Here is a 16,921-nt window from a genome sequence, read left to right on the forward strand (position 1 = left end):
GATACAATCTATTGGTGAGAAGTCTATCCAGGACCTTACTAAAAAATTTTAACAAGCAAATTGGTCTAACCGCATGTTCCTTTTTCGGTATAAATATAATTCTTGATATTTTCCACGCCCTCGGGAAAACCAACAAGCGGAAACATGTATTATATAATAAAACAAAAACCTCTTCGTAATACTTATAAAGCCACTTCACAACCACTGCAGAAATGTTGTCCAGTCCAGGAGCACTTTTATTTCTTAGTTTATTAATTACATATCCGATCTCACCAGAAGTAAAAGGCAAATCATCAGCACAACAATTTGAAAATTTTAACAATTCATGATCAATAATCCCATCCTCAAACTCACCACAGTCAAAATTCTTATTAAAATATTCCTCAATCACCTCAGTGTATTCCTTATGTTCACCCTCCTGGACTCTACTTATTATCTGTGGTAGCCGACGCTTTCCCTGGGCAAAACGAAAGTAACAGTCATGATATACCTTATTTTCCAAAAAATGTTTGATTTTACTCTCATATTTATTCTTCTTAATCTGCTTTCTATAAAGTGCCATCTCTCTTTTATATGAAACTTTTCTTTTATTTCTTGTTTCTTCATCAATATCTCTGAATTGAAAACTCTTTCTCAATGCTCTCGTCCGTCGCTTCATTTTCTGCAAACTCGTATTCCACCAATAGTTTTTCTTGACCTTATTTCCACGAATAGTCAGGTACCTCTTAGCCGTCTGGACAATCAATCTTTCAAAGTCATCCACAAAATTCTCCAAATTATTTTCATCATCTATTGATCTCAGTCTATCCGTCATTAATTCCATATTCAGTTTAAGTTTTTTACAAAATTTATTTATTCTAACAAGATTTTTTGTAAAAACAGTACTCTCATTTCTCGCAAGTTGAACATCTTCAATATCAACAGCAACATATCTATGGTCGCTAAGACTCTCCTCTCCATGTATCTTGAGTTCAATACGAAACGGGGAGAGAGAGGCAAAACTGAGAATCAAGTCTGTCCAACCTTCCCCTACTGAGGAAACAAAAGTTGGTAGTGAGTCTGATTGATTATATAAAATAATATTATTCTGTATTAAACCTATCATCCACAGTCTTAGAACCCCAATTAAAATGTTTCGAATTAAAATCTCCAGCAATAAAATAAAATGTATACTTGTTCAAAACGTCTTCAAGTCTTGTCAAATGTAAATTCAAGTTTTCCGTAGGGGAGAAGTATACCAACACAACACCCATTGTAAAGTTCTCCATTCTCAAGGAGGTGGCTATTATCTCATTTGTTTTATAATCTATAATAAATTCAATCTTCTTTGGTAACAATTATGGCAGATCTTCTCCTTACATCATGCACCGCTCTCCAACCCTTTTTTAAATATGGGATTTCTGTATTTACATAATAGGGCTCCTGGACAGTTATCAAGTCAAACTTCTGTTCCAAAATATCCTCAACAGCAGCCAACTGGCAAGCTGCCACTGCACAGTGATTCAAGTTTATATTTAGCACTTTCATAATGAAGGGAACAGTACAATAGCCAATAATAAAAAAACAAAAAATTATAAACCATAAGATAATTATCAGTATAAAATATAATAAAACAGCCCAATCGCAGTTCTAAACCTTAAAAACCTAAAATGAATCATTCCACTAAACGTATATGTTCTGAAATAAATCTAACACCACGTTAGTATAGTTCACAATCTCGTGATAAAACATGGTAATGAACATCCAAATGAGTACCATATTTCGAGTTAGAGTTCTTACAGTTTACACAAATCTCTACATCCATTTTACATTTTTTAACTTCATGTGGTTCAGAACATCTAAAACATACAATTTCATTTTTACAATTTTTGGTAGTATGTCCGAATCGAAAGCAACGCAGACACCTCTTCGGATTAAGATAGAGCTTAGCCGAATATGCCTTCCAACCTATACGAACTCTGCAGTCTTCCAGGACAACACCTTGACATCGAGGGTCTACACCAGGGGTCGCCAAAGTCTATATAGACCCCTAGGGGTCTATTTAACAACAGTAGGGGTCGAATGGGGGTCTATTGGGACTCGAAGGAAAAACAGTTCTTAATACGCAAATCACACATATCTAACTGCGTACGTAAAAATTTAAAATATTTCTATAATTGACTTAATATTATATTCTTTATAGAAAATAAAATAATAAATCAGAAAGCAATCTGCCTTTTTTTCTTTATGGGTTTTCGTATGTATACCGTGACGCCACAACTTGACCTTGTGACCAGTTTGTAATTTACACGACTCATAGTATGTAGCCAGAAGAGCGATTGAGGCTTATCCGTGTCTCTTGCTGGCGAACCCATCAACTAATTAGGAGCCTTTGGCGCAGACTTGGCGAGCGACGACACTGCCGCTGGCTTTCTATGCATTAAGCGCGAAGGGAATCTTCAGTACTCCGTTTTCTTTCTTCTTCTGTGTGTGGTTTTAGTTCTTTTATTTTTTTTTTCTTTTTCATACGGCAGTTACGCATCGTGTCGTTGGTTCGCCCTTTGTCTCCATCGCAAACCATACGAGCCTTGCATATGAGTCAGATGCATATGTGCGCTTGTCCAATTCTACACTGGATGCTACAAACGCAAATATCATATGCATTTTCAGCTATCTTTGTGAACTGTGAACAGTATTAAATGCTTGTAGTGTCATTATTCTTACTATTATATCTACCTTTGGATAATTAGTTATTGTTTCTATAAAACTATTCGTTTAGTTTTGATATCAATTTTAATTATTGTTACTTGTGAAAAGGTAAGCTTTAATAATGTGGATTAGTATAATATACCAACTTAATTTTAACTTATTTACAGAACCCTAATTTAAAAATGACAGCTTCAGTATCTAAAAAGAAATGTCGGTATTATTCATTGGATTACTTAAAATTTGGATTTATTTGTTCACCGACAAATGAAACTATTCCTATGTGTCTTATATGCGAAAAAACTTTTGGAAATGAATACATGAAACCGTCAAAAATGAAAGATCATCTTGAAAGGCTTCATTCAGATAAAAAAAAAATGAAGAATTAGAATTTTTCAAAAATCTCAAAGAAAAATTCACATGTCGACCAACTCAAAAAAGTTTTATGAAACAGTCTAGTGAAAATGAAAATGAAGGAGGATTAATTGCTTCGTACAAGATTTCGCTTAATATAGCAAAGAGGGGAAAACCCCACACAATCGCAGAAGAAATTGTAGTACCTGCAATTAAAGACGTCATTGAGAATGTGATGAAAAAAGACTCTACTAATGTTTTAAAGTCTTTGCCATTAAGTGCAAATTTTGTAAAACGGCGTATTGACGAAATGGCCGAAGAAATAGAAAACACAGTAGTTTCGGAGCTAAAAAATTGCAAGTTCTCTATACAACTTGATGAATCTGTTTTTGGCGTTTCTGCTATTTTTATGGCGTATGTTAGATATTTCAGTAAAATTAAAGAAGTCATTGATGAATTTTTATTTGCTAAATATCTTGAAACCGATGGGAAGGGAGTGACAATTTTTAGATGTTTACAAGAATATTTAAATAAATATGACATTCTGCTTTAAAATATAATAGCAGTAGCCACAGATGGCGCACCTTCTGTGGTAGGGCGTTACCGAGGTTTTGCTACATGCCTCAAAAAAAGTGCCCGGTATTCGTACTATTCATTGTGTGTTGCATAGACACAACTTAGTAGCAAAATATCTGAGTTCAGAGTTACATGAAGCTTTACAGTTTTGTATTAAATCTATTAATCAAATTAAAGCTCGACCTCTTAAATCAAGATTATTTGCCAAACTTTGTGAGGAAAACAATGAGTTATTTAACCAATTACTTCTGCACACCGAGGTTAGATGATTGTCTAGAGGTGTATGCTTGCAACGGCTCGTCAATTTATTTGACTCCACGACAGACTTTCTGAACGAAATAAATCCTGTTCTAAGCAATGAACTCCAAAACAATAAGAACCTTATTTTTTATTTAGCAGACTTATTTGGAAAATTTAATGACGTTCAAACAAAACTGCAAGGAAAAGATGTAACAATTATCCAAGCTCGGACAATACTGTTAGGCTTCCAAGTAAAATTAAATTTATTTAGATCTTCATTGCTACGTAAGGATTATAAGTATTTTTCAAATCTGCAACAATTAAAAATAAAAGAAGACTTGGAAATATATACAAATCATCTTCAAAAATTAAGCGACGATTTTAAACTGCGCTTTGTTGATTTGGAAAACATCGACATCCCTGATTGGATTATTGCGCCATTTTCGGCGCAAATTGATAACGTCGACAGCAACATACAAGATGAGCTTGCTGATCGATTGTCCGATCTTGAAGCAAAAACGCTTATTAAAAATTTGACAATACATAAATTTTGGACTAATATAAATATAAAGCAAAAATATGTGAAACTTTACGAAATGGCTCAGCCATTTATGCTGGCGTTTCTAAGTTCGTATATGGTTGAAGCGGGTTTCAGTCACGTTAATTCAATTTTAACTAAAAACAAAAATAAATTAAATGGGGAGCTTCGAGGGGATTTATGGTTAAAATTGACTTATTCAGCGAACCCAATATAGCGAACCTTGCCAAGAAACACCAGGCACAGTCGTCTCATTAAGAAGTAAAATATCTGTAGCTACTTTACTTACTGTTTCTGATTTATTAAATATTTAGACTAATATATAGTTTTATTTTAATTACCTGAAAATTACCTTTGTGGGGGTCTATGGAGATTTCGAAAAATTATATAGGGGGCGATGATCAAAAAAGTTTGGCCACCCCTGGTCTACACGGAAAACGCGATGAGAAATCTCGTCGGACTCTTTACATTTTTGTCTAGAGAGAGGACGAAGACAACTTCCATCACAAAAGCACTCCTCCTTCATTTTTACCATAATCTCCTTATCATCTATTAAATTGCATACGCCATATACAATAATCTTCGATTGTATAAACCTTTTCTTCCTTGTATAAAGTTTATCCCTTAAATTTTCGCTGGATTCAATAACATTCTGTACCGTGTCTACTTCTCTGCTATTTTTAAACCTCATCACCAAATCACCATTCTTTCTCGTATGGGAGCTCATTATTTTTATATCAACATCCTCTGGTCTAATGTTAGCAATTAACTCCTCGTATACACCAACGCCATTCGCAGCTGGTTTAACTATTAATTCATTTTCTCTCCAATCATTTACATCCAATACTTTATTCTTTCTATCCCTCATTTCACATGTATCTCGATCTTTCTGCAAAACAACCTTAATTTCATCTATATCCTGTTTAATATCAAATAAAATATTGGTTCTTGATTGCACCATGTCTTCTTCAATAGTCTTTAAATTCTGTGAGACAAGCAAATCCAAAACTCTATCTATTCTTCTATCTAGACCATCGGTAATTTCCCGTGAGACTCGTCTAGCTTTTAACTTGTCTACAAAATCACATAATGATCTAACAGCAACGAGTACGGTCTCAATTTTTCCTTCATCGTTAGGTCTATCATTACCACAGTTAATAATTTCTTTTATTTCATCCGAACTCTCCGTCAAAAATGAAATGTTGTTGAGAATATTTAAATATAAAGTCTCTCCCTCAGCTTCCAGAAGCTTACTCTCCTTATTGCTCTTCAGTTGACTCATCACAAAAATCACGAAAAGTTCACACTATTATTCACTAATATAACTGCGACGGGGCCGTATTGAAATTTTCAAAATAAAAACATATATACAAATGTAAGATTTACAATAATTACAATTTAAAGTTAGATAAAATGACAAGAAATCTCATATGTACAATAAAATTCAGTAAAATACAGAGTGGTTTGTACCACATAAACAGAAACACACACAAAAACATATACATTCTACAAAATTAAGATGATTGCAAAACGCATCAAAAACGTTTTTACAACACAATTAAATCCATCCAGCTTTAGCATCCGAACAATCCAATTTTATAAATATCAGGAGTAAATAAAATTAAAAACGCCTTAAAAGCTGAAAATATTGAGATTTACAAATTAAAATAATCAAAAATACTTAAAAACACCTCAAATCTCAAAAGCATTCATAGTAAAATGTAAAATCAATCTTACATGCGAAAAATCCAAAAATTGTACAACGGGCTGAAAAACATATATAATCAATGCACCCACTTATATATAAGTCTCTCCTGCCATAACATTTAAAAATCAGAATTTTCAATATTTTCCTGTTGGCTAAAAGTTGACATGCCTGCGGTGCAAAATCACAAAGATTCAAACGTAAACAAAACGTAGTATCAAATTTTCAAATACAAATAACTTTAAAAATAGGCCATGAAATTGAATCAAATTCACCATACAGATAGCAAAAGATGTATAGAAACTAAATATGAAAACAAAAGTACTTCACCAAGTCGATGTAAAAGAATACAGGCCAAAACTTGAAAGTCATATGCAAATGAGCCCCTAAACACGCATGAATCCTAAAATGCTCGTAACTCGGTAAAAAATCCTCAAATTTTCAAAAATAAGACATCTTCACAACCCGAAAGGCCTGTAGATTCCAAATAAAGCAGTTTTAGACACCAAAAATCAGAATGCACAAATATATAAGCCCTTCTACACAAGCGCAACAAACACAGCAAACATCACGGCCGACAGTTACCGCATCCATGTCGGTATCAGCTGCGATTTGACGTAAGGACCAACCCGCCCTTCTCAGTCCGATCAAAATCGTCTATCTGCTGGAAGTGCCTTCGTTGACGGCGGCCTGGCATTCTCTCCTATTACACGTATCCTCCCTGACAAAAACCAACATTCTTCAATAATTCGTCTGGCAAAAATAACGAAACGAATATTGCCCATTCTGCACGTTCCTTCCCTTATATCTTACTTCACGTGCGTCGGAGAGCTGCGCATTTCACATCATTCGCATAACTCAGTGACGTGCGTCTACTCTAATTTCTGACCACTCCTTCTTGGTGTTGCATTTTCAATGTCGAGCAGTGTATGTTCATTAAGGCATACTACTATTTTACATGATAATAAATTTGAAAATAAACTGGAAAATAAAGGTGAAGTTTAAAACAGACACAGTGGTGGCGTCAATTTCGGAAAGAGATAACAAAAATAGTGTTTATTTACTGAAAATGCATTTACTTTAAGTCAGAATAGAAGAAAAATGTAAGACTCATTTTCGATTCTGCCTCTCATAAATCTTTCATCCTGACAGAAGTATCAAAACAATTAAAATTAAGTGCTGTGGGGGAAGAACTTCAGATTTACACCTTCGACTCTATTGAGCCTATAGTTAAAAGGCAAAAAGAGGTTAAGGTTATTCTTAAAGATATATGTGGACCAGAGAAAATAATGATTGAAGCTCTTAACCAAGCTGTTAACCAGAAATTAACCAAGCTGTTATTGGTATTCCAGGAAAGGAAATACTTAATTATTGTAAGGAAAGTTCGATAAGACTTGCTGATGCTACAAATATAGGTGGCCATAACTCTCAAATATCATTATTAATTGGTAATGATTTTTACTGGAAAATAGTCACTGGGAAGGTTAAAAGATTATCAAATGGTCTTGTTGCCTCTTGAAACCTTATTTGGTTACACTATAAGTGGAACTGAAGTGTTAAAAATTTTATCAACTTTGTACTATTAAAATTTTTAGATCATTAAATAGATAAGTGAAAGTTCACTTACCTTCTAAATAGGGTTGCTTTGAACTGCCTTCTTTCCTTCTTGTCGGTATCCGTCTCTATGATGAAATTAGATTCACTGCGGAACACAGCTATAAACTTTTTTTAAGAAATTTCAATTCATATGAAAGATATCTACAAAATATTTACAAGTTATAATGAATACAAGTATTGTGTATACGGAGACGGTCTATCGTTTCAACATCTGTTAGACGCGTCAGCCGTTCAACTGACTACTTTTAGTCTCTTTCGCCAGAGGGCGTTCGTGGAAGTAAAGTTTTAGTAAGCAAACGCGACATGAAGCGTTAAGTTATGTTTCTGCACTTCATTCCAGAATTACGGTAATGAATGTTGTTGAGAATATTTCTCATGCACATGATTTGGAAAGTAGTGCACTTTTAAAAGGACTATGAAATTTAGATGCAATTGGAATACTTGAATATACAACAAATGAAAATGACATTGAAGTTATGCGGTGATTTGAAGAAACAATTCAATACAAAAGCAATCGTTATGAAGTTTTATTACCCTGTAAGAACAATGTCAACAAAATGGGTAGTAATTATAACATCGCCTTAAACAGATGGAGAAGTTTACTTAGAAAGTTTAAGAAAAATCCTGAAATTTATGAAAAGTACTCAAGCGCAATTGAAGATTATCTAAATAAAGGAATAGCTGAAAAGTCTCCGAAGAATTCTGCAGAAAACATCTATTATTTGCCACACCATTGTGTAATCAGAGAAGATCACGATTCTACGAAATTAAGGGTCGTATCTGATGCTTCCTCGCATACTCATGACAGTCTATCTTTAAATGATTGCTCACATTCAGGACCAAATTTAATCCCTGAATTATTAGATTTGCTGATTAATTTTCATTAACACAAAATAGCATTTGCTGCAGATATCGAAGCTACAAATTCTGTTGAAGCCTGAGGACAGAAATATAGTAAGATTTCTTTGGACTGCAAAAGAAAAGAAGCAACCGAAGATTTTAAGAATGGTGCGTGTAATATTCGGAGCAACCTGTAGCCCCTTTTTACTAGCAGCAACTATAAAGCATCACGCAAGAAAGTTGAAAGCACAATATTCGAAGATCTATCAACTTCTAGAAGAAACTATTTACGTAGATGATTTGATTCATGGTACAGATGATGAAGAAAATGCAGAAATTTATGAAAATGTGAAAAGGATTTTGATGCTTGCTAGTTTCAATATGAGAAAGTGGAGGATCAATAACGCCCAATTACATGCGATTTGGAATGCGGCTGAAAATACAAAGCTTAAGGAAGACGGAATGAATAGTACTTTGTTAGGATATATTTTTAATTATGAAGCAGATAGACTGAAATTTCGAATCAAAGATGAATTACTCAAAGATCCGGCTGAGAAAATAACAAAAGATTCTTCAAGTTGCAGGCGAACTATAGGATCCTATCGGTTTCTTATCTCCCTTTGTTGTTGCAGCTAAAATGATGATGCAAGAATGTTCGCAAAGAGGATACCAATGGGATGCACCACTAAATCAAGAATTGCAGAACCAATTTAAAGCCTGGTATAATGAAATTCCTAAACTAGAAAATGTTGAAATTCCAAGACATTATTTCAACAATCTGTCAAAATGTAATCTGTCGAATATTCAATTGCACTGTTTTACAGATAGTAGCCAAAAGGGATATGGTGCCGTTGCATATTTGAGATACAATGAAAATGAGCTAACAAAAACATCATTTGTTATGTCCAAAGCAAGAGTTGCTCCCATAAAAAGGGTTACGTTACCTCGACTGGAGCTTTTAGGAGCAGTCATAGGAGCTCGACTCATCACATACATTCGACATTCGTTGAAAAACATAGAAATGAAGATTTATATGTGAACAGATTCAGAAATTGTACTACATTGGGTCAAGGCTGATCCGACAAAATGGAAACAATTTGTACGAAAAAGGTGTCTAGAAATCCAAGAGAAAACTGATCCAGATTGGTGGAATTATTGTCCCAGCCATGAGAATCCTTCGGACTTATTGACGAGAGGGCAAAAGGTAGAAACCCTTTCAAAAAATGAACTGTGGTGGTATGGCCCACCTTGGCTTGTCAAATATAACAACGTTTGGACCAGATCTTCGAGAAATTTTAATGAAGATGATAAAATAACAAATTCTGAGAAACGAAAAGGAAAGAAGCAAGAAATTTTAACAGCAAACTGTATTGTTGAAAACAGCGAACCTATCATTCCTATCGAAAACTTCAGTGACATAAATAAAGTATATAGAATAACATCTTATGTTTTCAGATTTATCAATAATGTGAAAAAACCAAAACTAAGAAGAATTGGATCTGTCAAGCCTGAAGAGATGACTATAATAGAGAATTTCTGGATCAAGAAAACTCAGGAAGAAAATTTTAAAGAAATAAGGAAATTAAAGATGAAACAAAGCGTAGATAGTTCGAAAATATTTACATTAAATCTATTTGTAGACTCAGATGGAATACTCAGAGTAGGTGGAAGGCTTCAAAATGCTGGGTTAAGTTATAATCAAACATACCCAGCAATATTATCTGAGAAATCTCATTTGACAGATCATATCATTAAGGATTGTCACGAAACGCAAAGACACGCTGGTGTAGCTGAAACTTTAACTGAAGTTAGAGAAAAAGTTTGGATACTAAAGGGTCAACAGCGTGTAAAGAGTAATATTAACAAGTGTGTGGTTTGCTACAGATTTAAAGCTAAGCAACTAAGTCAGGATATTGCTCCTTTACCAACCGAAAAAATAACAGAGGCAAATCCCTTCGAAGTTGTAGAACTTGATTTTGCTGGTCCTATGAGTACAAAGGATGAAACTGGGAAGGCTTATTTTGCTCTGTATACATGCGCTCTGTATACATGATATATGTCTGTATACATGATATATTCAGACAATGCAAAAAACCTTCAAAAGAGCAGACAAGAATTTACAAAAACTATGGAATACCATCAAGGACACAGAAGTTCAAAATTATTTTGGTAATAAAGGTATTAAGTGGAAATTCAATGTGGGAAAGGCGGCCTGGTGGGGCGGTTTCTGGGAAAGGCTTGTTAGATCTATCAAGTCATGCTTGAAGAAAATACTCATGAAAGCTTCACTTAAATTTGAAGAGCGGAAGCAGTTTTAATTGAAATTGAGGCAATTTTGAATTCACGTCCGCTGACTTTGTTTATAGCGGACCAGCTGACACCAACTCATTTTCTAGTTGGACGAAGACTGACATCTTTACCATCTGGCAAATTTCTTGAACCGGATTCAACTAAATAAAATTTAACAAGACGATATCAATACCGACTATGGTTATTAGAAGGTTTTTGGAAAAGATGGAAAAGAGAATACTTACTTAAAATTAGAAATGAAAAACAAATTCAGAGAGGTAATGCCGTAACAGATCTTTTGAAGGGATCTGTAGTTCTAGTACATGAAGAAAAACTATCAAGATTATTATGGAAGATGGGAGTTGTACAGGAGTGTCATCCACGACGAGATGGAAAATAAGGGCCTGCACTATCCGTTTAGCTAATGGAAATCATCTACGTCGTCCTGTGCGGTTATTGTACCCGTTAGAAATGACTTAAACTCTTTGAACTGAATACAGTGAATTTAAATTGCGAACACTGTGCGTCTATGAACATTTAAACTTGTAGAACCTTAAAAACATTTAGTGTTTAAGATAGCTTCAGAATCCAATCCTTTGATGAGCCAAGAGTTCATCGAGGAGGAGAATGTTACAGTTTATGTAGCTGGCCACGAATGGGCGCAGCTTTTTTACTTTTAGCTTGTTATTTTTTTTTCTTACCGCATTGCAGATTTTGATATAGATGTAGTGGCAAGCAGAGAAAAATGATGAACGTTCTAATGTAAGCATACAATTGTTGTACATAGCTGTAAATAAAGTTTCTGTGTGATAAAAATGGAAAAGAATTCCAAGCGTTCCTGTGGATATTCATCAAGAAAGGTAAGCAAAAAATCACTTATCAAATGTTGTTAAATGTAAAAAATACAAATAAGAAAAAAGATCATAAATTGCAACATATCCGCAACTATAGAAAGTTGTGTCTTATATACTTGCCAGATGGTCTTCCCATCATACGTGGATGGTTTCAGAGAGGGATAAGCAAGCATGGGTAGAAATTTTAAACCTTAAGAATTGTTTCCTGCTGTCGCTATGTACTTCTTTAATGTGTCAATTTCTTTGGCGACGGCAGCAGAAACCCTGTCATCAATTAGTTATTGCGTGCGTACGGGTTCGTCATAGATTGAATGCACAAATCTGATATAAAGTTAATAAAATTTATTCTAATCACAAGAAATAAAACAGAAACCGCGAAACTATCATTCCTATCCTAAAATGTTGAAATGACGATGATAATATCATTTAGGTATATCAGACAGGCTTCGTAGGAAAGACCTTTCCGAACAGCCTCCATTAGGCTCTCGAATGTAGCCGGCGAATTGCAGAGTCTAAACGGCATCAACTTGAACTGTGAAAGTCCTTATCCCGTAGTACATGCCATCTTTTCTTGGTGATAACGATGTATCTCTACTTGCCAATATCCACACTTCAGATCAAGGGTCGAAAACCACTTGCTTCCAGATAGTGTGTCCAGAATGTCATCAATACTAGGAAGAGGTTAACTGTCTTTCTTCGCAACGTCGTTTAACCGGCGATAGTCAACGCAAAATCGAGTTGAACCGTCTTTCTTCCTGACGAGGACGATGGGAGATGCCCGTGGACTTGCTGAAGGCTCGATGACATGGCTTTCTTGCATATGCTTTAAAAGTGTTCTTACCTCTTCCTGTTTAGCAATCGATAGACATCTTGGATGTTGGTTGATTGGTGGATGATCACCGGTATCGACTCTATGTTGCGTCAAACTAGTTCGACCCACGTCAGAGAACGAGCGGGAGAAAACATCTTGAAGATCTTTAATGACACGATCGGCAGCATTCCTCTCTTCATCATTTAATTGCGCATTCTGCAGTAACTGTGATGTAATGTTTTCTGAAGACACAGATTCTCAGGTGTTACTCTTTTGTTTAATACTGATCAATGGAGTACATGCTGCAACCACTTCACCTTTCTTAATAAACGTTTTATCAATTACATTGGTAACTCTGTCCGAGCTAACGGTCTTCGACAGGTCGACGATTGCTGAGGCTACTAATACGCCTTTCGGGCTGTTACAGTTCTTGGGATATTCTATGATGCCGTAGCGAAAATTTCTATTTTCGGCTATCGATCGAGGAAGTAAAAATTCGGTTCTTGCTGGTATTGTGATATTGTCTTGTGCTATGAATTTGTGGACAGATTTAACTATTTCACCATTAATTGCGAATAGGGTTATGTCTTCAGAGTCAGAATGCAGTTCGTTTTTTTTTTTTAGAAGTCCAAGGAAAAATTGTTTTTCCTTAGAAAGTCCAATCCGAGTATGCAAGGGTCTGTAATCTCTAGCATATATGCCGTGTGATGGTAGGCGGCACTTGCGAAAGTGATGCCAACGTTTAATTTCCAATCGATGTCGATCTTCTTCCTGGACACAGTCTCGAGGGTAACGCAGGGCGGCGTCCAGATAAGTGTACCTTTCAGTTGCTGAGCCAAATCTTTTCGGACCGTGGTAACGTTGGCTCCTGCACCGATAGTCAAATTGCATGAAACTCCATTTATATGTCCCATTATGAAGAGTCCATTACTGCCACCCCTCATTCCAGAAATCTGAAGTGCTTTAAAAGGGGGCTTCTCATTATCTGGGAACTTCCCACTAGATGGCCACTAATTAGTTTTTTGCGTCGTTGATGGAGAATGGTCTTATTTTCCGTACCCTGGGGTGTTCTGCAGTTACGTCGTGTGTGACCTTCAGTACCACAACTGCAACACTTTAGGGTCGATTTCTTGTGACTAATATTCCGTCTCAGGGCATTGAGTTGTCTGTTTAAATCGTCTAGACGAGTAGTGACTTGATCCACCGGCTCCTAGACTTGAGCAGCTCTGATTGGGTGGCGGTCTCTACGGGTTACTTGCTGACTGCCTCAAATTTCATGGCGAACACTAGAGCGCTTTTTATATCTTTTACATCCGTTATTCTCAGAGTTTTCTGAACTTCGGGATCCAGGATGCCATAGATAAAGTACTGTACATGATTTCCTTTATTTCTCTCGGACACTCCGAACAGGCAAGATCGGATATCCTTTCAACATGTGTGGCGAGCTCCAGGCGTCTTTCCGTAAGCTTCTGTTCACGAGATTTTAATTGAAGCGTACTGGAGTCTTTTAAACATTTTTCGCCAAAGCGCAGCTCAGAGAAGCGGCGAGATGACAGGCCTTAGCTTGGGAATCCCATCCATTCGTATCCGCCACTATAGAAAATTGTGTCTTATATATATATATATATTTGCCAGGAGGACTTCCCATCATATGTGGATGACTTCAGGGAGGTAGAGCAGCTATGGATAAAAATTTAAAACCATCACTATTTCTTCAGGGTATCAACTTCTTTGGCGACCGCAGAAACACTGTCATCAATTTTTGTTCCACGGCAGAAACTCTACTCTTTCTTCTATTTTATCTTTTACCGAATTACCGATTTACTTTTTTTAACTTACCCGCATGGTGCTTTACATTTTTCACAACAAACTCTATCCTTCAATAATAAACAATCCATCAAAAATCCTCTAAAACGTTGATACTCTCTTATTAATTTATGTATAAAATATCTGTTTGGAATATCCTTCTTTCCCGAACTTTGAGTGAATGAATATCTCGATAATTTGTATTGAAACTGAATAAATGTAATTGACCACTATTAGCTGTAAATGTTAGCTGTAACTGTAATTCCTGAAATTTACAGATTTTTGCATTGAGTTTGCCGAATGCTATGGGTTACCACATCCTATCACTTATCTAATCTTAGAAATCTGGGTTGGCTGTACTAAAGGATAGCGTTTCAATGCGTCCACTTTAATTTCAACCGCGTCAATTCTGCCTTCCATAGCGTCGAATTTTTTTTATTACGCAGGTAATTTCTCTTCTCATTTCCTCTTGACCTGCTTTAGTCTTTTGTTGAACAGCTTCGTTTCTCCTTTAACAGATACTACATCCCCTTTCATCTCTGTTTTAACGGAATCCTAGCCAGCTTTCATCTCTACTTTAACCAGCTTCCATCTCTTCCATTTCTTGACAAGCTTCCATCTCTTCTTGGCTCGCATCCATTTCTTCTTTAAATGCGGCAAAGGCTACCACCAACTGCCTTAACATTTCCTCCATCGCTCTTGTTATTGGCATTCAAATTCCACTTCTGACACCAAAAAATCGGTCGCACGAGTTAGTACTAGCAATTTCTGCAAAGCAAAAAGAGTAGAATTACGGTTACAGTTAACACAGTAGTCAATTACATTTATTCAAATTAAATATAAATTACCGAGATAAACGTTTATTAAATGTTAAATGCATGTCATTTTTACTTTTACGCCGCAGCTTTCTCTTGAAATATGTCTCGCGCTGCATTGCACGGGGATATAAAACAATTTTAAAAGAATTTTAATTACATTTCTACTAAAAATAGTCAACTAAATACAAAATCCGTAACAGTGCTTGGATAATTTCAGAGAGAGACGAGCAGGCATGAGTAAAAATTTTAAACAGTCAGATTTGTTTCCTGCTGTCGCTATGCACTTCTTTAAGGTGTCAACTTTTTTGGCGACGGCAGCAGAAAACTAATTGATGCCCTATCGTCAATTAGTTGTTGGACGGCAGAAACTCTTTCTTCTATTTTTTCTTTACAGAACAAACTCTTTCTTCTATTTGTTCTTTTACAGAATAAACTCTGTGTTCTGTTTTTTTTTTTTTTTTTTTTTTTTTTTTTTTACAGAATAAACTTCGTCTTCTATTTGTTCTTTTACAGAATAAATTCTTCCTTCAATGTGTTCAACTGTATTTCCGACGAATCTATTCTACCTTCCATAGCCTCGAATTTGTTTTCTATTACGCAGGTAATTTCTCTTTTCATTTCCTCTTGACCTGCTTCAATCTTTTCTTGTAGAACTCTCATTTCTACTTTAACAGATTCCTAAACAACCTTCATCTCTACTTTAAAAGTTACTTGGCCAGCTTTCATCTCTTTTTGGCCTGTTTTAATTTCTTCTTTAATTGCAGTGGAAGCTGCTATCAGCTCTCTAAACCGCTCTTCCATCGCTCTCGTGACTGGCATTCAAGTTCCACTTCTGACACCAAAACATGCTGGTGCATACGGGTTCGTAATGGATTGAATGCACAAGTCTGAAAAAAGTTAATAAAATTTATTCTTATCACAAGAAATAAAACAAAATGCTGAAATTTTTCATCACAGATATTCGTACAATATCACAATATCACACAGAACTTATATTCTAAACTACTAAAACGTTGAATAGAACTCTATTCAAAGCAAAGAAAGCTAATCCGATCTCAGCGCGAATTCGCTACAATCAACAGCAAGAACTACATAAACAACAACTTTGAGATGTGTTTCTTCACAAAAGTTATACAGGTCAAAGAAGGTAGTTAAAAATACCCTCTTCAAGCTAAAATGCAGGCCTCATACCTTCAGGATATGAAATTTGAATATTCTGGAAGAATCCGGATATGTCTCGCAGTTCCTCTGCAAATACTGCGATGTACGCAGCCAGTTCTTCTGGCTGCAAACAGGACAGCCTTAAAAGGATACCATACATATGAATATACTGTTGCGTGCGTACGCGTTCGTAATAGATTCAAGTTTGATAAAAGTTAATAAAATTTATTCTTATCACAAGAAATAAAACAAAATGCTGAAATTTTTCCTACAATATCGCAATATAACATAGTAGTTATATTTTAAACTACTAAAGCGTTAAATAGAACAAACTTCTCTGAAAAGCGCAGAGAAAGCTAATACGATCTCACCGCGAATTCGCTACAGTCAACAACAACAACTACTGAGCTAAACAACTATTGAGCAGAGATGCTCTTTCTCTCTGGCTTCTTTAAATCGGCCACACAGAGAGTTCTAGCAATTTCTGTAAAGAAAAAATCGTAGAATTACGGTTACAGGTAACATTGTATTCAATTACATTTATTCAAATTAAATATCAACTACGGAGATAAACTTTTATTTTTTAAATATTAACTCTCTGAGCGTTGTGACCGGGCTTAGGCGGTC

This window comes from Stegodyphus dumicola, chromosome 1 (assembly GCF_044657685.1).
Source record: "Stegodyphus dumicola isolate Sdum_Otavi_A_Nest chromosome 1, ASM4465768v1".
Taxonomy (NCBI): Eukaryota; Metazoa; Arthropoda; class Arachnida; order Araneae; family Eresidae; genus Stegodyphus; species Stegodyphus dumicola.